The sequence below is a fragment of the Mixophyes fleayi genome, chromosome 8, assembly GCF_038048845.1.
Source record: "Mixophyes fleayi isolate aMixFle1 chromosome 8, aMixFle1.hap1, whole genome shotgun sequence".
Taxonomy (NCBI): Eukaryota; Metazoa; Chordata; class Amphibia; order Anura; family Limnodynastidae; genus Mixophyes; species Mixophyes fleayi.
The window spans coordinates 39,826,196-39,852,128 of record NC_134409.1 but is presented as its reverse complement, the minus strand read 5'-3'; the positions used below and the strand labels follow the sequence as shown (position 1 = coordinate 39,852,128).

General features: G+C 39.9%; 1 protein-coding gene across 1 annotated transcript in view; it reads left to right on the top strand.

The window, feature by feature from the left end:
* The first annotated feature begins 13,266 nt into the window (after positions 1-13,266).
* LRRC8C (leucine rich repeat containing 8 VRAC subunit C) overlaps positions 13,267-25,933 on the top strand; it is a 36,817-nt gene continuing 24,150 nt past the window's right edge. Inside the window, exon 1 of the mRNA XM_075182404.1 lies at positions 13,267-13,442. The gene's annotated coding sequence lies outside the window, so the exon portion shown is untranslated. The remainder of the gene's footprint in view (positions 13,443-25,933) is intronic.

The following is a 25,933-nucleotide window of genomic DNA, read 5'->3' as shown; positions in this document are numbered from 1 at the left end:
GTTATTTTTCTGATATACCCACCCGGGCCACAGTATATTAATCAGAGCACTATGATCTCTCCTGGCCATGCTTCCTCCAGCAGTGTAGAAGTGTAATGACATGTAGAGGAACTTGGCCTGGGAGCTAGAAGAATGCAGTGTGACCGCTCCAATTGTAAAGCCTGTCAGGCTAGAGTGCTAGACTTCCTCTACATGCTGCACGGGAGAGAACATAGCGCACCAGATATAACAATCTGTCCCGATTGAGCACAAGACACTATATATTAAAACAAAAGAAGTAACCCTAGAGGATCAGGTGACAGGTTTGCCTTTAGAAAGTTTTCTTCAGTCATAATGAGACTTTGTTAATACATTTGTAACAGCCCAGGTGGTGAGATAGTGTGACGCACTGAAGGGCAGGGATTTCCATTTGCAGGACCTGATTGTTTCAAAATTGGGGCTTGTATGCTCAGGAGGGAGGGAGGACATCATTGTGGCTTGCAAGGACTATACTGTTTGAGTGTGCTAAATGGAGTTTTGCTACAGTGAGTATGCACTCGGCGAGAGATCCTCTGAGATAAAGGGATAAAAATGTGCAGTGACAGAGATCGAGATAAAGATCCTATAGAACTGTCTGAGTTCAAATCAAGAAGAAGAGGTTGGAGAGCTGTGAAAACATGTCTTTACTATGTGGTATATACTAAGAACTGAAAATGTCTGCCAGGTATTTCTTGTCTGCCAGCACTTCCTGGTTGGCAAGTGGATGGCAGTGATGTCACTTCCATCAAACACATATATCATCATCGTTTATTTATATAGCGCCACTAATTTCGCAGCGCTGTACAGAGAACTCACTCACATCAGTCCCTGCTCCATTGGAGCTTACAGTCTAAATTCCCTAACATATACACACACAGACTAGGGTCAATTTAATAGCAGCCAATTAACCTACTAGCACGTTTTTGGAGTGTGGGAGGAAACCCACGCAAACACGGGGAGACCATACAAACTCCACACAGAAAATGCAATGGTTGGGAATCTAACTCATGACCCCAGTGCTGTGAGGCAGAAGTGCTAACCACTAAGCCACCATGCATATAGCATACATTTACAGATCCTAAGAGTGATGAGGTCAGAGCAACATCTAGCTGGCCTGCCCTTCATTTGAGTCCAGTATTGTAAGTGTGGGTGCTTGCTTAGCCAAGTGCAGTTGAGAATGAGTGAAGAAAGCAGAGATCTGAGAGTGTTTAAGAGAAGGCTGCAGTGACTTATTTGAGCAAGAGTGACATTCCCTGAGTGTGCAAGTCTAAGTTCTTAATCCTCATTTCTGAAAAATACTGAAATGATAATGCGAGTACAACTGCCATGAAATGTTTTGGGTCAATGTGAGTTAAATTTAAACTTGACCCTGACAAAGGCCTTCTCGCATCCAGGGCAAGCACAAGAGACAACGTAAAATCATTTTTTTTAAGAAACCTGCATGTTGACGGACAATTTATTGCTAAATTTAACCCCTTAGCATCCTGAGGTGCAGCTGGGTGGTTAACCCAAAGGTGCTACAAGGTATAAGTCTAACTCACTACCATCCCCACACAACAATCAGGGGTTACACACTTAAATATAGCTGTCATTCTTTTTGGGCTAAAGAGCAGTAGCACAATACTTGGATACTGGGGAAGATTACACATAAAATAAGAATTTACAGGAGAAGGAAATTACATCATTGTATGAGTAATAAGCAACTGTTATTTGTGAATCTACTACATTAATCATTAGAGTGACCTTTGAGTAGCACGCAGACCAAATCTTGACCCAACAGTTACTTCTGATTTATCACAAAATATATGACTTATAATATTTTTTTAAGTGTTTCACAAGATTTGATTTAAATATGTTCAATGCAGCCTTACTTAAAGAGACCTGTCCTTCAAAAACAATAATTTTAATCTATATGTGTAAACATTGCAGTACATAATAAATCATTTCTGCCTCACAGCACTGGGGTCATGAGTTTGATTCCCGACCATGGCCTTATCTGTGTGGAGTTTGTATGTTCTCCCCGTGTTTGCGTGGGTTTCCTCCGGGTGCTCCTGTTTCCTCCCACACTCCAAAAACATACTAGTAGGTTAATTGGCTGCTATCAACATTAACCCTAGTCTGTGTTTGTGTGTATGTTAGGCAATTTAGACTGTAAGCTCCAATGGGACAGGGACTGATGTGAATGAGTTCTCTGTACAATGCTGTGGAATTAGTGGCGCTTTATAAATAAATGATGATGATGATATTTGCCTATTTTGTGTGGTTGTCTGCTGGGGGACTGTCTAGAGGAGATTAATCATTACTATTACTCCCTATACCAGAATCCTCCACCACCGCTAAGCAGGTTTGTGTATGCAATAAATATATCAATACTACATGTAGCAGCAACTACTCCAAAAATCGAGGTATTTATTTTACAGGAGAGGGGCAGACAGAAGAGGGGACATTAACTGTGCTTGGGGGGGAAGAGAGGGGGACATTAACTGTGGGTGGAGAGGGGGACCTTAACTGTGGAGGGGGGGAAGGGAGACCTTAACTGTGGAGGGTGAGAGAGGAGGACCTTAACTGTGGAAGGGGGGGGGGGAGAGGGGGACCTTAACTGTGGAGGGGGCGGGAGAGGGGGACCTTAACTGTGGAGGAGGGGGGAGAGGGGGACCTTAACTTTGGAGGGGAAGGGGGGGGATGGGGACCTTAACTGAGGTGGGGGGAAGAGGGGTACCTTAACTGTGGAGGGGGGGAGAGGGGTACCTTAACTGTGGAGGGGGGGACCTTAACTGTGGAGGGGGGGGAGAGGGGGACCTTAACTGTGGTGGAGGAGGGGAGAGAGGGGGACCTTAACTGTGATTGGGGGGACCATAAATGTGTTTGGGGGGAAATTAACTGTCATTGGGGGGGGAGAGGGGGACATTAACTGTGGGGGGAGAGGGGGACATTTAGTGTGATTGCGGAGGAGAGGGGGACATTAAATGTGGAGGGGGGAGGGGGACGTTCACTGTGAACGCGGGCAGGGGAGAGGGGAACATTTACTTTGGGGGGAAGGGAACATTTACTGTGATAAAGGAGTGGGGGGAATGTACTGTGATGAAGAGGGAGGGAGGAACATGTATGGGGAGGGGGGCCCTGCCAGATTAATTAGTACTAGGCCCCACAGTTTCTGATGGCAGCCCTGGCTGTGTAGGATCATAGCACTTAATATGAATTAGATTCCAAGGTTATTATATCTCTTTCAAACCCTCCCAGTTAAAGTTCCAAACCAGGTCTTTAAGGAACATCAGTCAGAGGTGGTACAGGGTTCCCGGACTTGAAGCTATATTATCTAGCCTTCCATTTGAGTCAAACAGCAACTACTTTTGCCTCTCAAGACACAACCCAGGATTTTTGCCAAGCATATCAGGTCCGTCCACTTTAAGCTTTGGATGCAGACAGATATCAGAGCTATCAATGATCTTGCTATCCAAAGTCATTGAGCATCTCTGCAGGACATTTAACAGATATTCCTCTCTTTTACATCTCTGTTTTTTGGGTTTTTTTTGCAGTTGAGACGTTTCCTTATGTCTCTTCTCCTAGCAGATGTCCTATGGGACTCAACCCCATTTAAGGGTATCTGTCTGAAGTCTCCACTGAGGAAACGTTTGATCTCTCTTAATTGATGTCACTCTTGGCTCTTAGAGTCACCATGAAATAGAGTGGAAATGAGATTAGGGCCCTGAAGACATTAAACTTAATCAAGCAAGGACTAAAGTTAATTGAAGTCATGGCTTTACATTTTCGAAAAGTGTGTATCTTTTTTGTACCATTTCTTTAATAAAAATGGGAATTTTTTTTAAGAAAATCAAAAGTTGTGTGGGTAACAATAAATGAAATACAAGGATATCTGAATTGATTGATAGCATGAATGGGGGTGATGGAAAGTTCTAAAATGCTAACATTTTATGACCAAACTCAGCATTCCAAAGCATCAATTTCAACTAATAGTGAAGATGAGAACCTTTAGTAGGACAGGTAGGCATCACAGTTGGTGGTAGTCAGTTTCACAGTACTGACTACCCCGACTTGCCTTTAAGGTGGCAATGGACAGAGCCACCTGTCATTTATGACATGTAAGTACTATTTTTGGTGTCAAGGATATTAGGGTTAATCATTAGGGTTAACCCTAATCCTAATTAAGGCGGCTCCGTCCATCGCCGCCTTAAACGCAAGTCGCGCTTAAGGATGGCGTCATTTTAGGGAGCCGGCAACACAGCGAGCCATCATCTGAAGACATCTGCACACAGGTAAGTACTTCTTTTTGCAGGTCGGCCTACTCTTCAGTCGGACTGCTCATATCGTGCTGTCATCTGTCGGGGTAGTCAGTACCGTAAATAGGTACTACACCCGTCACAGTGTATATGTTGTATGGAATCCAGATAGGTAGGTACAGTCAGTGGCGGAATTACCATTGGTGCAGCAGATGCAGTGCACTGGGGCCCATGGAGACAATGGGGCCCGCTACATTGGGAACCAGCGAGCCGTGGGCCCTGGTTCCCTCCTCCCCACTTCGCATCACCGGGGCCCACAGCTCGCTAGTTCCGCCTCTGGGTACAGTCTATGCCTATACTCCAATGTGCGGAGCAGATGCCGTAGTAGCTCAATCTGGATCAATTGCCTTAACAAGTTAACTGCACTATAATGTATTTTTGGTCTTATGTAACACTTTCCCCTTCATTCCAACTTGCAGTACAGTGAGGGATCATGCTAAGGTCCCTACATTTCAGGTTCTTGTCCCTATGTAGAACACTTCTAATTCAAACCACGATGTGTTGGTTTCTAATCAAGAAGATTATTGGAAAAAAACGGCACCTTTGTCCAGTCAGTGTAGAACACAGAACAGAGTCTGGACTCCCATTTCAGTGAAACATTGCAGTCCAGGTGGGAGCGAGTTCTCCTGGACTGTGGAGGCCCCTGGCGTGTAAATTCATAATTCTGCTAGTTAGGTGGCGGAGAGCTGTTAAGAAAAACTATGTTTTATGTGGAGTTACTATCGAAGCATTAGAAATTAGAGTGGGCAGCGCATAGTGAGCTTTGAAGTGTGCTTGTGCTGTTGTTATGGTGTGTTATAAACGTCAATAACAACTATTGTGTGCAAGTCTTTGCCTACGTCGCAAAATCAGAGACGCTCAAACTGATTCTTCAAACTGGTTTTAAAGTTTGAAAATTTGCAATAAACTCTCAAACTTTTATATAGATTAAAAAATTGTAGCTACATTCAAACAAGGTAAACAGATTCAACCATGTTCACTACATTACATAGTTTGTTTTTTTACAGTTCACATGTGAACTGCAAACTTAGAACTCGAACTACATACTGGCAAAACAATAAATGAGGCCCTTTTCCCAGTTTAAAACCATTAAAGAGTGATCAGAGCAGGAGATTGTGTTGCCAGCATGTGGGACCATATATATACAGAAGAAAGACTCATTGATAATGTAAGAGGGTTGTCAATCTGTTCATGACTTTCTCTTATACATTGTGATGATATCCAATATATTTGGTTATGAAATGTGTCACTCTTAAACCACTAAATCTCTCCCAAGTGTAAGGGTGTTTGGACGAAAAACACCTGTGGTTCTATTAGTTGGGAGGGTTTTCTGTAGAGAAAAATAATGTTAATGAATCATTACCATCTAAAGCGGTAATTCACCTCTTTATAACAGCTGTGGAAGGGGAGTGTGATGAGGATCATAAATCAGAATCTAGAATGTTTATGTTTGAAGCTTCTGATTGGAACTCCCACTGACACACCCCTTCAATAACATCACACAGTCCCGATTTACAGCCGCTATGCGCTGGACCACTGACTCCCAAGGAAAACGGATTCATCGAGCAACACCTGGGGATCCAGGAAGGGGGAGGAGCTCCAGATGGTAGTGTACCTTTAAATGGACATCTCCATTATTATTATATCCGCCATTAAAATTGAATCACTCATTTAGACCTTTGCATGCAACATTTTAATGCCATTAAAGAGTAAAAAAAAAAAAAAAAGACTGTCCTGGGAAATCCTGGGCACATGGGAGCTCTAATGCCATAATAAATCAAAAAACATTCAGTCATAAAATAAACCCTGCTTTATATTCAACCCGTATGTAATTGTCTCTGTAGCTTCAGTGATGGAAGCTTGAAGATATTATTCAGCTGTACCTTAGCCATCAGAAATTGAGTTTATTCACAGAGCATGAGATAGCAGGCAAAAGATAATAAATTTAACTAAGCTCACAATTGAATTTCTTTTCTCCAGATTGCGTTGTCTGGTCTGTACTGACAAATGATTGCCTTCTGCTTCATATTTGTTTTATTTCTCTATTACCTGGCAGAACTCTCAGAATTTCTTTTGTGGGAGTTTTAATCAGCATGTTTTTCTTGAGGGCTGAGGTACTCGCATACAGTGTTGCAGATGCCTTGCAAACATGAATAATCTGGACATTTTGTTCTCAGCCAAATAGATTCAGCTATGTGAGCATTTAATATGCAGCAGCCTCACCCAGAAACATAACATTTTAAGTGTCCATGTCATGATCAATTAATATGGCTCCATTTCCAACGTCAAACTGTCTTCCAATATGGCTTAGTTCTCGTGTTTATTGAAAAATATTATGCATTTGATCTGTTTTTAGGCCATCTGATCTATGGAACAAAAGTAGCTATAAATATCATATTAATGTGTAATAAAAAACCAAAACCTAAGAATAAAAAATAGCCAGAATTGTTAGTTTTCTATTGACAAAATCTATTGCAGCTCAAAATATTCCTGGCGCCTGTTAGGAACCCCTCTAGCCGATACAGCACAACCCAGAGTCTACTCCGCCAGTCAGGTGTTCACTGGAGCCCCTGGTGGTGGGGACAGACTTGGCTGCAGACTGACAGAGGGTTGTGAAGTGTGTACCGGCTGGGGAGAACCCAGGCAAGCGAAGTGAAGTCCAGGCAAGAGTCAAGGGCCGGCAGCAGACAGCAAATCCAATTAACAAGCCGAGGTCAAGGGTCACGGGTAAACAGGAAGGTCGGTAAACACGCCAGAGGTCAGGGTCACGAGATACACAGGCAGGGTCCAAATCCAGGTAAGGAGTCATACACGAGTAATCAACAGAATATCCAACGTACAGGAACAAGGCACAGAGCAGGTCAGCAGACTGGCAACAGAAGCTATAACCGGCAGTGAGGCTCAGGGAGACCAATCAGGGCTTGTCCCTGAGAAACACACACATGCAGGCTACATGACAGCTAATTCAGCCCACAGGCTGAAACTAATGAATGAGAGCTACTGAGCGCGTGCGCGTACCTGGCTTCCTACATTGCCGGGACGCAGCGCTGAAGAGGCATCCGACCGTTGCCTTAGCAACGGTCGGGTACTGGGTGGAAGTGACGCCCTGGTCGTCAAGGTGACGGCCGGGACGCCAGGGAGCGCAGGAAGCGAGCCGCGGCGGCTGTGAGTACCGCTGCGGCTCGTGACAGCGCCAATAAGAAGCGAATGACTGTCTTGAAGTCATTTTATAATGTCTTATTAAAGACCACTATAGAATTATGTGCACAGTGCAGCTTACTGCAATAAGAGTTGTTCTGTCCCAGCATCCTTCACTCAGTAGACTAAGCCCCTGCATTTAGTCGATATTGCTGATGTTATAACCTAAGCTCACACCAGCCACTTTCAGGGGTAATTATGTCTCCTCATAGTTACTATTTATGTTTGTTAGATAAATGGCCTTAAAAGCTGCACCTCTACCAATTGAAATGATGTAGTGAACCCCCTCATGCCCCTCAGTCAGTGCACAGACATTTTCTCCAGGGCTCTTCCTGTCATCTTTCCGCTCAATTCAAAAAAATCATTGCGGCTTGTGAATGCTCCTCCCACTCATGGTTCACTTTTCAGTATTTTAGTTTGCAAACTAAATTGATTTGCTGGTTCTGTATTAAGCTGGGTATACACTACAGAATTTCCCACCAACTTTTTATGCCGATCGATTTTACATGCGATGGATGTTCCGATCGCTCGGTCCATGGACTGCATACACACTAGCCTTGTTTAGGACGATAAAGGGAAGAGCGGACGTCCCTTTAGCAACTTTTTACAGCCATGTTGTCGTGAGCAATGATTGCAATTTCGTACACACTGAAGCAACATTTTTTTTCACGTGTCATATTGTACTACACAAATTTTTTTTTTTTTTTACCTGCAATAAAACTGTTGCATCAACACTGTGTGATTTATTCTGGGCATTTTACAAGTATTACTTAATAAAGTTTAATATGACTTTATAAGTTGAACAGTTTATAAAGGTTAAATTTATAAAGGGTAAATATGAATAGATTCCCAACATAGATGCAAAGGGTAATAACACACGTGCTTTATACACGTGTAATGGTCTGCAGCCAGACAGGTGCAATACACTTCTATACAAAACACAAGCCTGTGATGTGCGGATACTGCACCACGTGGGACTGGTACAGGCATCACAAATTACATACACACGTCCCCCAGGTTGAGGAAGTATCGGAGGATTGTCGTGAATCGGTCGGAAGTTTATACACACTACACAACTGAAACGAGATTGGAACGAAAATATTTAACGGTACGACCAACCGAATGAGGCAACAATCGTCCATTTGGGCAGACTTTCGACCATCGTGTCACTACACACACTGACCCGACTTTTGAACGAGCGGTCATATGTCGGCTGGTTGAGCCGATTTTTGGACATAAACCCTGTAGTGTGTACCCAGCTTAACAGAGCAGAGCCCCAGAAACAATAACTGCATGTAGCAGCTTTCCAGATTTCCGGCTGAGGGGGAGGGAGAGTTTGGAACAGGCCTGGACTACCACCTTTTCTTGTTTACTAGTATCCCAGCAATTAATTTATTGACAAATACGATCTATGTCTGTTCTGTCTGCACAATGGTCTTATCATCCAATTGCATTTTCCACCAGTTCCGATGAGATGTTGTTTTAGAACCATACACAGAGGGATTTGCAGCCAATTAGGTCGAAAATACGTAAAACTTTACCAGAAGGAATGTGTTTCATGAGTATTAGCCAAGTTTAATCTACAAATATCACTTCTTCCTGCAGTCTTGTTTATTGTAACCGTGCGAGCAGGCCCTCTTACCTCTATAATTATGTATACATAGTTCCAAGTTGTAAAATTGCTGCAAACTATGCTTGCATTGCAGAAATAAATGTTAGTAATAATACTATTGGTCAAGACGGTCACCTAGACATATATTACAGATAAAATAAATACATACATGGTACAGTCACCTGTAGTAGAATGGTAGAGATTTAGGGCCTGATTTATTAAGGATCTTAACTTGAGAAACTTCTTATTTCAGTCTCCTGGACAAAACCATGTTACAATGCAAAGGGTGCAAATTAGGATTTTGTTTTGAACATAAATTAAATACTGACTGTTTTTTCATGTAGCACACAAATACTTGATAGCTTATTTGTACACTGAAATTTAAAGTTGATATTTGTGTGCTACATGAAAAAACAGTCAGTATTTAACTTATGTGCAAAACAAAATCCTAATTTGCACCCTTTGCATTGTAACATGGTTTTGTCCAGGAGACTGAAATAAGAAGTTTCTCAAGTTAAGATCCTTAATGAATCAGGCCCTTAGTTACTGATTGCAGTATTGGGCATTATTTTGAAGTGGAGCAAATACTATATGTGAGCACTTCTGCCAATTACTCATGACCAGACACACCATTCGGCACACTAATACTCTGACCCCAGAAGCTGGCATGTTATTGGCTAACAGAAACATGGCCTGAGAATTTTATGGTTGAAAAAAGCTCTCCTGATCAACAATAGCAACAATAAAATGTACATGGTATAAGAGAGTAAAAATAACAACAAATAAAGCACATGTATCTGTATATCTTTATATAAGTATGTTTAAATATAATATTATTAAATTGTTTGCTAATATTCCCCCCCAAAAAATAATTGCAGGATCAGCAGGTCATTTCATGTTATTATATTTAGAGCTAAATATAACTTAATCTAAACTGAATATATGTGCTGTTAATTACAGGGTCTAGCCCTTGTTGTGTCATGCTGTGATCTTTTGTTCAATTTAACATTATGGAGTGATGTAATTTGCTTGAAATTATGCAAGTTAAGTTATGTATATAAGTGATGTTAAGAGGCAGCAAAAAAAAGATTGACACAATTAATAAAGTACTTGCCGAGGGTATTGAAGCGAATGCAGGAAGAGCGTGAACAAGGGGATGGGCAGTATTAGAGCTATGCCTTTGTGTTTCAAACCAGAATGGTTGGCATGGGTATGGTTAGCTTGCTTCAAATATAAGTGGCATCTGTTGACAGCGTTTAAAATATATTGCAAGGATATAATGACGGTTTCATGTTTTGCTTCTATCTTTGCACCATTTTTTTTTTATCAAATTGGAAACAAAGTTGATCCAATATTAAAGTGAGATGTCTGACATTGTAAATATATAAGCAGTTGCATGTAAGGTACTGTTCTCTCTGATGAACCACTTCATACTCTGAGAAGTTCCTTTGCCGTGTACTATAATAGACAAACACATAAAGTATAATGTGCATAGGAAAATATGTTTCCTCCATGATAACAGTATAACTGAAATAGGTAATAGGTTCCTGAAACTCTACATATATATTTGAGACTATTTCCAATTGCTCTTTTATACAGGAGCTTGTATTCACGTTTTTAGTGGTACCTTTGTCAACTACCTAAAATAATGTTGAATATTACTGATAGGAAGATATAAGGCAGGGGTCTACCCTGTAATGTGAAACTGTAGCGAATTGTTCTGTGGGGTGGCGGACATAAGGCTGATTTGCATTTATAATATAATTAATTCATGTAAATATGTACTTTAAGAATATACAATGTTTCCTTGATTTCAGGAGTTTGCTGTTTAATGTAGTCCCTTTTTGATAAAAATTTCTCATTAAATTCCTTTCACTTATGCAACTTCTATTATTGGGAGTGGAGTCCTATAAACCTAGGAAGAAAAATGAAAAGAGGAGTTAATGAGGGTGGAACTGAAGTATCTAAAGAAGGCACAGAATCATTTATAAAGTATTTTGAACACATATACAAATAACCATTATTTTATCATATGAAACAATACGTATTTTGAGTTTGTCTAACGATAAAAATCTTAGGGGCATATTCAATTGTCGGCGGGATCGCCGAAAATCCCGCGGTAATATGGTAATTTACTCGCTGGATTTCAGCTCGCAGCTCCCTGTGCTGCGAGCTGAAATCCAACTAGATTTTACCGTATTAACTGTAGTTGTTTTTCCGCACAGCGGAAAAACAACAATTGAATATGCCCCTTAAAGTCTTAATTTAATCCCTGTTAAATTTTGGCATAAAATGCTTTTGTGCAGAGAGATTATCATTTAGTGGTATAGATACTGTTTTACTATGTCTGTACTGTAATAACCTTCTCCTATATTTGTTATACAAAGGAATATTAAACTGTAAAATTATTTCTACAAAGAATATAAAAATAATTTCTACAAAGAATATACAACAGAAGTGGTACTCAGCAATCAATGCTAGGAAAAAATATCTATAAAGTGAGTGTGTCCTTAGAAATCAGGGGAACATACAAGTGACACATTATGAAATTCTTGGGCAATTTAGAAAATTCTTAAATGAGAACTATTTGGGGACTTGCAGAGCTCAGAGTAGGTATAGAGGTTAATGAGCCTAATGGCAGTGCTAGGATCAGTGAAGTAACGATTTGTATTGCTGTATTTGTTAGAGCAGGATGCACACAAGTGAGGACTTTGCTAGTGAATAATACAGTACATATGTTATATGAGAGGTCAGATTTATATATCATTCACAGACAGTGCACTATGTTGGTCTAGTAATGCTGGAGTTAACAATTAAACAAATATACTAAACATGAACTGTAGCAAAATTAACACTTAGGGGGGTATTCAATTGTTAGCGAGATCCCCGGAAAAACGAGCGCTCGAAAAATATTACCGTTAATACGGTAATATGTGCGTAAATACTGTTAATACGGTAGTTTACTCGCTGAATTTCATCTCGCAGCTCAAAATGAAATTCAGCGAATAATTACCGTATTAACGCTAATATTTTTCGAGCACTCGTTTTCCGGGGTTTTCGCTAACAATTGAATCCCCCCCTTAGGGGGGAATTCAATTCCCCCCAAAGTATAGCCGCGCTAAAACTATTACCGTTATTACGGTAGTTTTAACACGGCTTTTGCGAGTAAACAGACGGCGTAATAACGGTAATAATGCGCAGGCCACGTTACTTTTAACAGTAACTCGGCCAAATGAATACCCCCCTAAAAGTTTGTAAACAGCAGCAGTTTTAACAAGATACTCAGGGGTATAGTTACTAAACTACAGGTTTGAAAAAGTGGAGATGTTGTCCATAGCAACCAATCAGATTTTAGCTGTCATTTTGTAGAATGCACTAAATAAATGTTAACTAGAATCTGATTGGTTGTTAAAGGCAACATCCCCGCTTTTTCAAACCCGCAGTTTAGTAAATATACCCCGAAGTGTATCACTTAAATGTATTCACAAAATGCACAATACAATAAACACAGTTACAAAATATTTACATTTGTGATATTACTCATTTATCCTGCAGCTGCACAATATACTGTCAAAACACAATGATTCCAATCACTTACTGCCATGGACATTGAAGTTGTTTATCTTTTGAACTTTATTATATATTTACACAAAATAATCACTTGCTACTATGTTAGGAAACTACATAAAACATATAAGGTGGGGAGGTTTAAAGAAATGTAAATGTAATCAAATGTAGCTTCCTTTTAAAAAATGTCTACATATCAAATTAATTATTTAAAGATGTAAAAATATCAGAGAATTGTTCATATTAATTCGATGTTATGAAGCAGTTTCCTCTATACCCTACAGATATGAACACATCACGTTACAGAAGTTATTATATAAGGTTACATTATATAAGTTTTGAGACTGACATTGGTTTCTCATCATCTCCAACAAGAATGATGTTGGGTTATTAATAGCCCAGACTCTTCTCTTTATATTGTTATCTATTTTTATCAGCATCCACACCCTTCATGTTCATGGCACATCAATGTTTTCGGATGACTACAAGGGGCAGGACTTGTGTCCAGACCAAGGACCCCTCAGCCCCCCTCCTCCTTGTTTGGTGCCAGCAGTGGGGTGGGGGAGTGTGTGCGTCACTGCTGGGATCTGCGCCGGCGTCCTGCAGGAGAAAGGAAGGAAAAGCTGGAGTTAGGAGAGAGGCAGCAGGCTGGGCACAGGGATACAGCTCACTCCCTGCCATAGGGTCACACCAGAGATGAGGACAAGCTGATTGCAGAGACTCTTCCGCCTTGTTCAGCCAGGATCGGGGTAAGTGAGGGCAGCTGCTGTGGAAACTTTGCCAGTTGCGTAAAGGTGGCGATAGGGCTGCGATGTTCTGTACAGCGCAGTCCATGTATACTTTGTGCAGCATGCTGGTGTGATGTCCGCCCCGCCCAGGCAGTGGGGACTGTAGGGGGATCCTGCACCGTTATATATGAGTGAGATAGAAGGGATTAGGGAGGCTTTCTATACTCTAAAATGCAGACTATGCTGTGAGGTGCGAGTAATGCATAGGCATGTATTGAAATGTCCTTCAAGCCAAGAGACTGAGGTGCATTGTTACCTGTTCAATGCATCATCTGTTCTTTGAGGTTTCTTATACTATACAGTAAAGTAAGATATTGCACTTTAAGACAGAGGACTAGAAAAAGATTGGCCTGAAATATTCAGAATAGTAAGAATTGTACTATGCGCAATATAAAATATAGGGAAATTTTTAGAGCAACATCTTTAAAACCTGGGACGATCCCTGGAGATTAAGGACAGTTGGTAACTATGTATTTACCTAAAGACTTTTATATTAGATAGTTCAGTTATGGTTCATATTGGTGTTTAATCTCAGCTGTCATATTACACATGGAAACTTGAATTCAACACTTTGGTCTAGGAAAAATGTGTGAATTCATAATCTGATAATATCTGTCTATCTATCTATCTATCTATCTATCTATCTATCTATCTATCTATCTATCCACCTAGAACTGCTCCATATAAGGAACATATGGTATGCTATGGTGAGTTTGTTTCCAAGTGTTGTTGCCTTTCCACAGGTAGATCATTTTACCTATTAAGTTTTTAATAAATAGAATTAGAGTCAGAGCAGATGTCACAGATTAATAACTATGTTTACTGTGTCACTGTATCTGCTGTGTTTGAATGGTCATTTAACCTTTATTTAAACCAATGCTGTGCAGTCGTCTAAACATGACCCCCTGGTAATCATGCCTGTGAAGTAGCGTTTACCAGAGTATCATATTTTAGAATCTAAATTTATAAATCATCACTGTCTGTGTGCTCAGCACATCCACACTCAGAGATTCCTATCGCATTTCATGTACAATTAGACACTGGTGCTTTATTCACATGGATATGTGTCTTTCCCGATGTCACAGGTTCATCAGAATATGGACAAATATGCAATGATTGATCACTTAATTCACTGGATTTGACCAGCTTTGCCATCTGTGGCTTATTAGTTGTTGTGGAACTACAAGTCCCAGCATGATGACATGACATGGTTAGATTTGTAGTCCCTGATTAGCTATAAAGCTCCAGCACGCCTACTTCTTGTTTAGAGGAGAATGAAAACTGATGAGCTATTTAGTCATCAGTATAAGTGTAAGGAGGCAGGGCCAGGCCTTTATTGTTTATACTATGTCTATATATTAGTGAAGGAAGGGGGACATCCCCCTGGACAATGGTCTATAAGCAACAGCCCAAACTTATTTTTCATTTTTATCTCAGAGCGCTAACCCTAATTTATGATCATTGAGTATAAAGGTGGGTACACACTACAGAAAGTTTCTCCTGATGCGATATCTTTAACGATTTTACCAATGATTGAAAGTCCCGATCAGCATGCCGATTCATATGTGTGCACAATTTACCTTCAGATCTGTGCTTTTCATCTGTCATAACCATCTGCTGAAAAGATTGCGACTGTGTAAACGCTATAGAGATCTGCCTACGCTGCTGGTCGTTTTATAGAAATTTTTATTCAGGTTATAAAATCAAATCAGACAATACGATGAGCTTTGGTACGATAAAACCTGATAGTGGGAGCGTACACACTAAAGCAATATTGAACCTAATGGTCATTTATTGTGTGATTGGTTCAAAAATCTGGTGAAAAATCTTTAGTGTGTACCCAACTTAATTGTAAAGTTGTTGCATACAGCTCTTTCACCTCCCGTTTCACTAAATCTCATACGTCATTGTCTGTTCAGTTTCACTCCTTTATTGTACAGCACTGTGGAATACATGTACACTAAATAGAGAAATAATAATTTACGAAATGGTCTGAAGTTTTTATTATCATTATTTGTGATAACTTCTACATCAGCAGGTCGCAGGGTTGTGTCACAATATAGACCCCTTTTATTCATCAGTACCAATTGCTCACTTATCTATTCAAATCTGTGCCATAAGGGTTGTTGTTGAGTCATGTGCATATGGAATGCCCATTTCACTTTTCTTTGCAGCAACAAAAGTTTCTATTTTTATTTTTTTTATTTTTTAATCTCTACTTATCAATCGTCATTTTAGCTTGAGGATTTTTTCACACCTATAGGCTGTTAATTCCATCTTCTTTTACTAATTTATGCCTGAAATTTAATTAAAAAGAGGGTGAATTGTTTCTTTTGGGCTTTTCTCCATTGCCCTCTAAAATTTGAATGTCTTGTTTAACGTGTTAAAAAGCAGCACACTCTATTTGTCATGCAAATAGGGTGTGATACTAATATTGCTTGTATTTGTAATAGCTCAATACATGGAAAACGTGGTAAAAATACATCACTAAAATGTGTGTTTCCATGTGCTTTAATCCTCTTTCCCCATGCACATGTATGAACGAGCCCTTAAAGTATAACTTATTTCAGGCGCTGTTAGTCCAGTTAGAAAATGATAAAGACGTGGAATGTATAAAGTCTTGAATGTCCCTCAAAAATAGTCCCAAACAAAAGCAAACATCCATGCAATAGCATGTGCAGACACAACAAGCAGTAATTCTGGGAAGTGACCCTCCAAAATCCCTCCTAGCGTATCCGTTTTCCTTTCCGACCAGTGTACACGGATCCCTGAAAACACTTCCATGCTGTTTCAGAAAATGAGTCCTTTACAGTTGCCATGGAAACGAAGCATTGTACCATTGAATACATCTATTAGTTCAGCACTTTTTTATGCCGTCAGTCCAGGGCATAATCATTGGGAATTTGAAAGGATTGTGTGCTTGAATATGATGAAGTACAATAAATAATAGTGCCCGTTGAAAAGTATTTTCACAAATGTCTTTGAAGTATTTAACAATCTCTGAAAGACTCCATTCTTACAGTGTTGCTTTTGTCAGGTACAATCCTGGGTATTAGTTACCTTCACGGTGATAGAGAGGCCTTGTAATCTTACATTTATAAAATCTAAAAAAAATACAAAACTAAATCCAGCTATACGTTTAACTCAGAACCTCTGAAACTGGTAGAAAGAGAATGTATCTAGAATAAGGCAGTTTCTATAGGTCATGTTTATTATATTTATTAAGTATCACATTTTTGACACAATCATTTTCATTCCTTATCGGAATGAAAGATTGTGACCATTTATTAAAAGTGTTCTGCAGGAACAGCAGTCACGATAAACTGCTGTCCTTGTGAACACACCAGTGTACCTATTTCCCATCTTCTCTATGATACCATTGGGCATAAGTTCCGAAAATCTTTGATTTTCAGAACTTGTTAAATCACAAAAAATATCAGTCCCCATAAAAACCTATTGGGACTGTTATTGTGTATGAAAACTGTTGGACCACAGATGATATGTCTGATATCTGCTGCGATCCCCTAGCTATAAATAGAGGAGATACTGAAATTGCTGGGGTCCCCCCCAAAAGGGTAGTTTTTGGAGATTAGGAGACTGTTACATATGCCCCTATGATTTATGATCCCTTGTTGTCCTTTACATATTATAGTCTGTTTTGTTTTTAGATATCTGTACATACCTACCATCCAAAGCTTACTGTCTGTTCATTAAGTCATGTTACGAAACTACTTCTTTAAGATACATACATTTTTTACTGAGATCATTAGTCCATTGTTACAGCAATTATTAGATTGCAGTTTCTTCTTTTTTTTTTTAATGGTTTATTAACAAAGAATTTTTGCTTATTGAGGATTCATCATCTTGTCTACACATTTGCACTGTTCACTATATTTTTCTCAGAAAGCAGACATACACTGTTCCCTGTTCATTTAAGTCAATGTGTTGTTTCTAACACATCATGAAGCACAGACAATTCTATCAGTTTATAAATTCATTAGGAAGTAATAAGATGACTGAGGCATCAGACATGAAGACTGCCAGCGATGTGGCATTGTTGTTGCCCTTTAGGGGTGGGAGACTTATGACTGTCTATAGCAAGGACTGTACAAGGTGTGCAAACTCTTTATAGCTATGTAAGATTTGGCTTCTATACTGTTTCTGAACTATTCCCCATCATCGTCAGCCAGCAATGTCACAGATGACAGTTGCTTACAGTGAAATATATCCTTTCAGATATGGCTTTGAAGATGTTCTCCAGGGACTGTTGTGAGACCTTGCCTGCCTTATTTATGCTTAAAACAGAAGTTTAATTTGGATTTAGAACCCGGATAAACTTTAGACTGCTAACGAGGAACAGAAGATTCCTTTGTTTAGCCTCGTTTAGAAGTTGTAGTTAAAGTAAACAATATGTCTAGTTTATTTTTTAGTTTATATACATCATCATCTCTGCAATAATCTCCTTGGAAGAATGAAGAGCAGATATTCTCAAGGGAAGTTACTATTACTTTACTGCAGTCATTTGTATTAAAGGAAGTGTTATGTCTGCAGTGCATGCATTAGGCCTTACGGCTTTCCAATATATTTACTCACTTGTCTACGTCTGCCAAGTTTTTTTATGGCATGTGGAGTGTTGTACTTTATGAAGTGAGTTCGGGCATCTAGATAAAAGAAAAAAAGAAAAGTAAACGCTAGCAGTTAAAATCATTATAAAGTTCCAAAACATTAATGAAAAACAAGCTTTGATCAAGGAGTTCACAAACTAATTTACTGATTTACATATCATGATTTTTGTTGTTTAAGGTAAATTTGTAATTGTATTTGAAATACATAGTCTAAAGCTGGGTACACACTACAGGTTTTCAACCAATTATCACTATAAATGACTGTTAGGACATGGGCAGCATGGTAGCTCAGTGGTTAGCACTTCTGCCTCACAGATCTGGGGTCATGAGTTTGATTCTTGACAATGGCCTTATCTGTGTGGAGTTAGTATATTCTCCCCGTGTTTGTGTGGGTTTCCTCTGGGTGCTCCGATTTCCTCCCACACTCCAAAAACATACTAGTAGGTTAATTGGCTGCTATCAAATTGCCCTTAGTCTCTCTGTGTGTATGTTAGGAAATATAGACTGTAATCTCCAATGGGCAGAGACTGATGTGAGATCTCTGTACAGCGCTGCAGAATTAGTGGCGCTATATAAATAAATAGTTGATGATGATATTGCATATGTATTTTATGAACTGACTAAAAATCACTATCAACGAAGGGAACGATGTCGTGCAAATTCTAAAATGTGTATGTGCTCACCAGCAGCAGTATAGGCAGATCTCCATAGAGTTTACAGAGTGACAATCTTTTCAGCAGATGGTTATGACAGATATAGAGCACAGATCTGAAGGTAACTCGTGTAGGTGTGTACACATGAACCGGCATGCTGATTCGGACTTTTAGTCATTGATAAAATCGTTACAGATTGGGAGAAATTTTCTGTAGTGTGTACCCAGCTTTAATCAAATGTATCAGATAATATGTTAATCAAGATGCTGACAATTATGCCCAGTGAGCAGAATCTATGCTTCATCATGGTTGAATACAGCATTTCAGAACCTGCCTAACCAACCTAACTTATATAAGGATTTAAATATCTGGCATGAGAATCACAAGGCTGGTTATGTAATTCAGGTGCAGTTTTAGTCCCTTCTCTCAGAATAAACCTACCAAATCCCATCATTTGTGTTAATGTCTCTTGAAATCTGCTAACATTTAGGGGTGTATTTATCATTGGCTGCTAGTTGGCGGCACTAAGTATCATTTTACAAAATGTACTGCTGCTTGTATTTACCAAGCCAGGGCTCATTGATGTGCCCTGGCGAAACCCACCTCCCAAACGTACTAAAAACTCCTTCACCGGCAGTCTAAAACTGCCAGCGAGTGGAGGATCTGACACCTGTGTGGCTCAGCGATGGATGAGGAGCGTCTTCTACTATGGACTACATTAAAAAGGTAAGCTAACGCCATCGTGAAATAGTTAGTTATAAAGGCTGGCTTCGCTTTTCACCACTTGTTAAATTGTGTCACATCGCTGTCCCTATAGAAGTCTATGGGGACTGCAGAGACCAGCATTAAACAGGTTAAGGCAGGAGAAATCTCTGGTTTCTCCTGTTTAAACCCCTCGATAAATTAAAAGAAGAGCTGTGATGGACATTGTTTGGAGAAATCAGCTAATTTCTCCAGATGTTTGGCTCATTGCAGCTTAGTAAATAGACCCCTTTATGATGAAGTGAGTAGAATGTTAGACAGTAGAGTAACAGTAGGTGGATGTTGTCATGACAAAATAATTTTTTTAACATTGTGCCTCATAAGCAATTTTTAACAACCATGTATGTTGGGTTTGTGATAAATTCCTGTATGTGTAATGAAATGGTTAGTTTTAGAATTGACTTTAATGAAACAAGAGAGAAATCGATAGAAAAATAGTCAAAATAATGCACTGTTAAAACATTTTAGTGGGCAAACTTTTCCACATGCACAGATCATACAGTGTCTCACAAAAGCAATCTAACCTTTTGAAAGTGTTGCTGAATTACAATTACTATTTTTTTTATTGTAAACTCGCATGTTCAAACGCAAGCCCACTGCACTGCATTCGCCAGTGTATCCACGATCCACTCCAGTGGTGCTATTGTACCGGCTTTTCAAAGCTGCGGTGACCACAATTTGAGCACAAATAAACAATGGGCTCAAAATATTCGCCCATGTGCATTCACACTAATGTCTATTTAGGTCAATTAAATAACTGCTGCCCTTTACTAATTTCTAAAAAAAAAGACATTAACTTACTTGAAAGTAGGAGGCCGGCCAGTCCTGTCTGAATGCACGTGTCTGCTTGGTGCACAGGTAGTCGCAGGAATAACGGGGTCATGGGATGGATTAGTGACATCACTCATGTCACAGGGGAGGTGATACCTTAACAGTTTTTGACCAGGCACTTTGGGTTTGAAACCAGTAGATCCATAATGTGAAAGTGGAAACAATGTGTTTCCTATTTCTACCCCACATATGCCATACTCGGCCACTCTGCTGGAATGTCCAGGAGACTATCGAATCTAGGTAGATCTCCCGGGAATCTAAGGCAGGGGAGAAGCCCTGATGACTCAAAGGGGTCTATTTATTAAAGTTTTTCCCTCTTGTAAAGCCCCGAAAACAACGTTTTCGGGCTTTACCGTTAAAATCCTTATGTATTAATCTAGCATAGCAGCAGATATCGGAGATATCTGCTGCTTTGCACCCATTAGCGTTTTTCTGAGCACTCCCCATAACAATGTATGGGGAGTACTCAGTAACGCTATGTATTAAAGACTGGCAGGTGAAGTATTTCTCTTTTTTTACTTGTTAATGTGCACCATCTGAAGCTGGCGTACATTAACATAGGTGAAACATTACACTGAAAACAGCGCTGCTCTGACGAGCAGAGCTGCACAGCGCATGTGTGGAGGGATCACATGATCCCTCCATCACATGCTTCAGGTTCCTGCAGACACGGATCTCTGTGCGCATGCCCGAGTTTACCGGTCGGCGCATGCGCACAGGGATCGAAAGAGGGACGATCGGCACCGCAGAGGGAGGAAAAGAGAAGAATCCAGTGTTAGGTAAGTGTAAGACTTCACAGGAGCAGCCGTTTTTCGGAACGGCTGTTCCTGTGTTGATTTTTAATACATATGAGAAACTTTTCAATCCGCATCTATGAGATGAGGATTGGAAAGTTTCTACAGAAAAAAACGAAGGGTCATAAATAGACCCCAATGTGTGATACTAACCTTCAGCTTTCTGACCTGGAACTTGTGCTGCCCATTCTGACCTATCCCTAACTATGTCTGTGTCTCATCCCACTGTCGTCCCACCTGATGTCAGGTGCTGTCTAGTAATGCTAACCTGGGGCTGTGAACTGTGGGTGATTGGTAGCCAGGTCCATTACTTTCTTGCCCCAGATTAGTCAGCATCAACTGTTAGCAGCACAGTGAGGTCACACTCTCAGTCAGCAACATCACTCGCAGTCTGTGACACTTACCTTAATCTCGCAGGTGACTGTCATACACAAATTACATCATTACTGATGTTTGTGTATGATTTCACCTTCGTTGGGGCACAAAATGGCATTTGTTGTTGGGCTTTCAGAGCAAAAATGAAATATTGAATGAAATTAAATACTGAATATATCAAAACATTGTCACATTGTTCAATAAGAAACTGAATTGTTTTCTAAACTTCATGTAAAATATCATGTGATATTTTTAGGACAATGTAGATTTGCCGTAGTCTATAAATGGCTGTCCCAGAGCTTGTTATTGTTTAAGAAATGTCTACATTATATGTAAATCAGTGCGGCAGCTTATTTTAACAGTGATGTTTATAGAAAATGGATATAAAGTTTAGGAAATGTGGAAAAAAACTTGTTATATCTCACTTGGCCTTTAATTTTCCTGTTATTTCTTATCATCTAGCAACAGCTAGCACCGCTAAGTTTATGCTTTTAACCCTTTCTTTTTTAATACTTATCCTGCATGTTATTATTGGCCTGCATTAATTAAAGCACTAATGTTAACCATGCACTGTATACCGGGCCGGCGGAACATGGTAAGTCGTGGGGTGCAGCACTTACCAGAGCTTACCGACAGAGCAGAAAAAAATGTACTTTTCCGTTCAGGTGACCTGCCCCCTTATGTTCCGAGATCCCTTCTACACAGAGAGGGTATTGTAACAAGCATGGGGGTATACGCCAACTCGGTGCAGTGGGGGGCGCTGGAGATCCCATCACTGGCCCTGACTGCATATATGTACATTTGTCGATTTACAAGCAAATCAGTTTGTAGAGAAAATGTTAAATTCACATTAAAGAGCACCTGTCACCTACATGCAGTGGAATCATCCAATAGTCCATAGATTGTAAGCTTGCGAGCAGGGCCTTCTCACCTCTCTGTCTGTTTTACCCAGTTTGTTTATTAGTTTACTGTGTTTGTCCCCAATTGTAAAGCGCTACGGAATATGTTGGCGCTATATAAATAAATAAATGTTGATGATGATAGTCATGAAAATAAAGCCTAACAATTTAGTAAGCTGTCTGAATATTGCCTCAGTGATGTCACTGGTTTCTAGTGAAGTGAGGGGAAATTACCATTGAAATATAGTAGGCTGGTGATTTGCTGTAATATGCTATACTGACAGGAACACAACATGAAGAGAGACTGATTCTCTGGGTGAGCTCTTATAAATATGTATACGTCATACTTGCCCACTCTCCTGAATTCCAGGTAGGTCTCCCAGACTCCTAGGAGAGCAGGTCATTCTCCCGCATGACCTGGATGGGAGCCTCTATCCCATAATTTTGCCCCTGCCACAAAATGACTTTGTATCATTGCGTTGCAGGGGCAGAGTTAAAATGATGCGATTCGCTGAGCCCTGTCCACCTCCATCCTCACACTTCACCTCACCTCCTTGATCTCCCATAGGGAAAGAGTAAAAAGTCGGTAAGTATGATATACGAGGTATGTCTGTTAAATAACGAGACTGTGATTCCACCTAGTAAACAAAGCAGCCAGAACCGGTTATAACTGCATACGTACTAACCTTGAACAGGTTTGAACCTGCGTGACAAGCTGCAACACTGTGACGTTTAGTTTTGTTGTGTTTTCTATAGAGTGCCGAAAAAATGGTAAGTTTAAAAGTTGAACAACGTGTCAATTTTTAATTTTTAGTAAAATTGCACAAAACACCGACATAATGCCTACTACGACCTATGGGCATGACTGCCTGTCTTGTGCACGTGTGTTTGAGTGGCACAAAAGATTTAGTGGGGGACGTGTGAATGTCGACTATGATGAACACCCTGGACGACCTTGCACTTCAAGAACCGAAGAAAATGTAGAAAAAAATCAGTCAGATTGTTCTAAAAGACCGCCGACTCAGTGTTCGAATGATAGCTGAATCCGTGAACATTGACAAAGACACCGTATGGAAAATTTTGCATGAGGATCTTAACATGACGAAAGTTTGTGCAAAGATGGTCCCAAGGGTTCTCACACCAGAGCAAAAAGAACATTGTAAAGAATGTTTTGTTGACATTCTGCAGCAACTTGAGATAGATCCAAACCTGTTTTATAACGTACTCACTTGTGATGAGACCTGGATCTTCCAGTACGATCCTGAAACCAAAAGACAGTCAATGCACTGGAAAACACCGTCACCACCAAGAATGAAAAAAACTTGTCAAAGGAGGTCAAAATTCAAAGCAATGCACATTGGTTTTTTTTCCGATATCAAGGGTGTAATTTTGGAAGAATGGGTTCCAGAAGGCACAACAGTTAATCAGTATTATTATAAGGAAATTTTGCAAAAGTTGAGAGAAAGAGTCAGAAAGAAACGTCCGCAACTGTGGAAAAATGGTTTCTTTCTTCACCAGGACAATGCGCCTGCAGACACAGCACTTTCTGTGAAGCAGTTTTTGACAGACAAACACATTACTACACTTGAACATTCTCAATATTCACCCGATTTAGCACCTTGTGATTTTTATCTTTTCCCAAAAGTTAAATCAGTGCTTAAAGGGACACATTGTGAGTCAGTTGATGCTGTAAAGAAGAAAACAGCAGATATGTTGAAACAAGTGACAGAAATTGATTTGCTCCATGCCTTCGACCAGTGGAAAACAAGACTACAGCGATGTATTAGTGCAAATGGGGAGTATATTGAAGGGGACAAACATTAAATTTGGAATACCAATAAATAAATGTGTTATTTAATCAGTCTCGTTACCTAATAAACATACTTCATACGTTGCTTCTCTTAAGTTCAGATGGTGCTGAAATAACTATTGATGAGCAAACTTGCTAGTCCTTGAAAATATATTCTAATCACAATTGTTTAATCATTTACTGATGACTAGCATTTTTACTGACACACTATTATCCTATGTCAGAAGTTGTCCTGAGCTGAGAATAGCAGCATGGTAAGGGTTTTGCAATCCTATAGAATTAGGATCATTTACGAAATACTTCTGTGTGTGGTAGTTTAGTGTGTGGAGGGGTGTGATTTTTACTGACTTTTATGTTTCTCCTATATGTCTATATTTTTCCTGTTAGTAAATAAATGTTATCAGTCCTACTGATGAGGTATAAACTCTCCGTAACTTAAGATATATATTAAGATATCTTATATGTAGAATGCTCACATGTATCTACCTGCATTTAAATAACCTGTGCCCAAAATGTGTACAAGTATTCCTCCTGAATTTTCAAAATTAAAAATAAAAACAAAATACTGTGAGGAGTTTTTATGTTCTCCCCGTGTTTAAGTGGGTTTCCTCCGGGTGCTCCGGTTTCTTCCCACACTCCAAAAACATACTGGTAGGTTAATTGGCCGCTAACAAATTGACCCTAGTCTGTGTGCCTGTCTGTCTGTCTCTGTTCTATCAGTCTGTCTCTGTTTGTGTGTGTGTGTGTGTGTGCTAGGGAATTTAGACTGTAATAAATGGTAATAATAATAATAATAATAGTCCTCAGCAAGAGTCCTTTTGTGACCTGGAAGGGTTGGGATTCGTCCATTTGTGATGCAGCATTATGTTGTTTGAATGATTGGTCGCGGGCTGGAGGGGATCAGCCCACAGCAGACCCCTGATATGTCATTACAATCTTTGGCTGATATTTCACTTTACTTAAGCCATGCACACAAAATAGAAGCCTATATATTTTACTCAATATTTATAAAAAAACATAAAACAAACATTTTAAACTAGAGATCAAATGGTTTAAAAACTCCTTTGCGATTTTTTTTTTTTTTTGTATATTGTCTTCATTTATGGTTACTATTGTAGTCTGGTTTTGACAGTTGTAGCGAGGGAACAGAAACTTGCTTCTGCTGTTGTGACATAGTTAATAATAGGATGAGAGAGGTCACTGCAGTTGTATTACTCCTTGTGATGTGACTATCATCATCTAGGAAATGATGCATCCGCTACCACCATCTGCTATTCAGAGATCATGTTTTAAGCCTCATATCCACTGGCATTTTTGAAATGTTTAGAAAACACATTCAAATAGGTCTGATTCTAGAAACCATTGTCTTGCGGTATGCATTGTCATTTTTTCTTGCATTGTGTTCCACTGCAGTAGCGCTTTTTTTGGCAGAACGCTACTTGTTCTTTCAGAACACACATGTTATTGTCATCTAGGGTTTCTCCACTAACTTCTATTATATGTAACACGAGGTTACCCCCTGGGGTACTTTCTCAAGCACACAAAGCCTGGTGTACTACAGACAGGAGCAGGCTAGGCTGGGGGGCATCTGCCCCCCCCCCCCCCCGGGCCGGTCCCATAGTGAGCTATCTTGGGCTGGGTCACTGCATTTTTGTTCCATTGAAATAGGCTGCTGAGTCAGGTCATGCCCCTCGGGCTGAAAT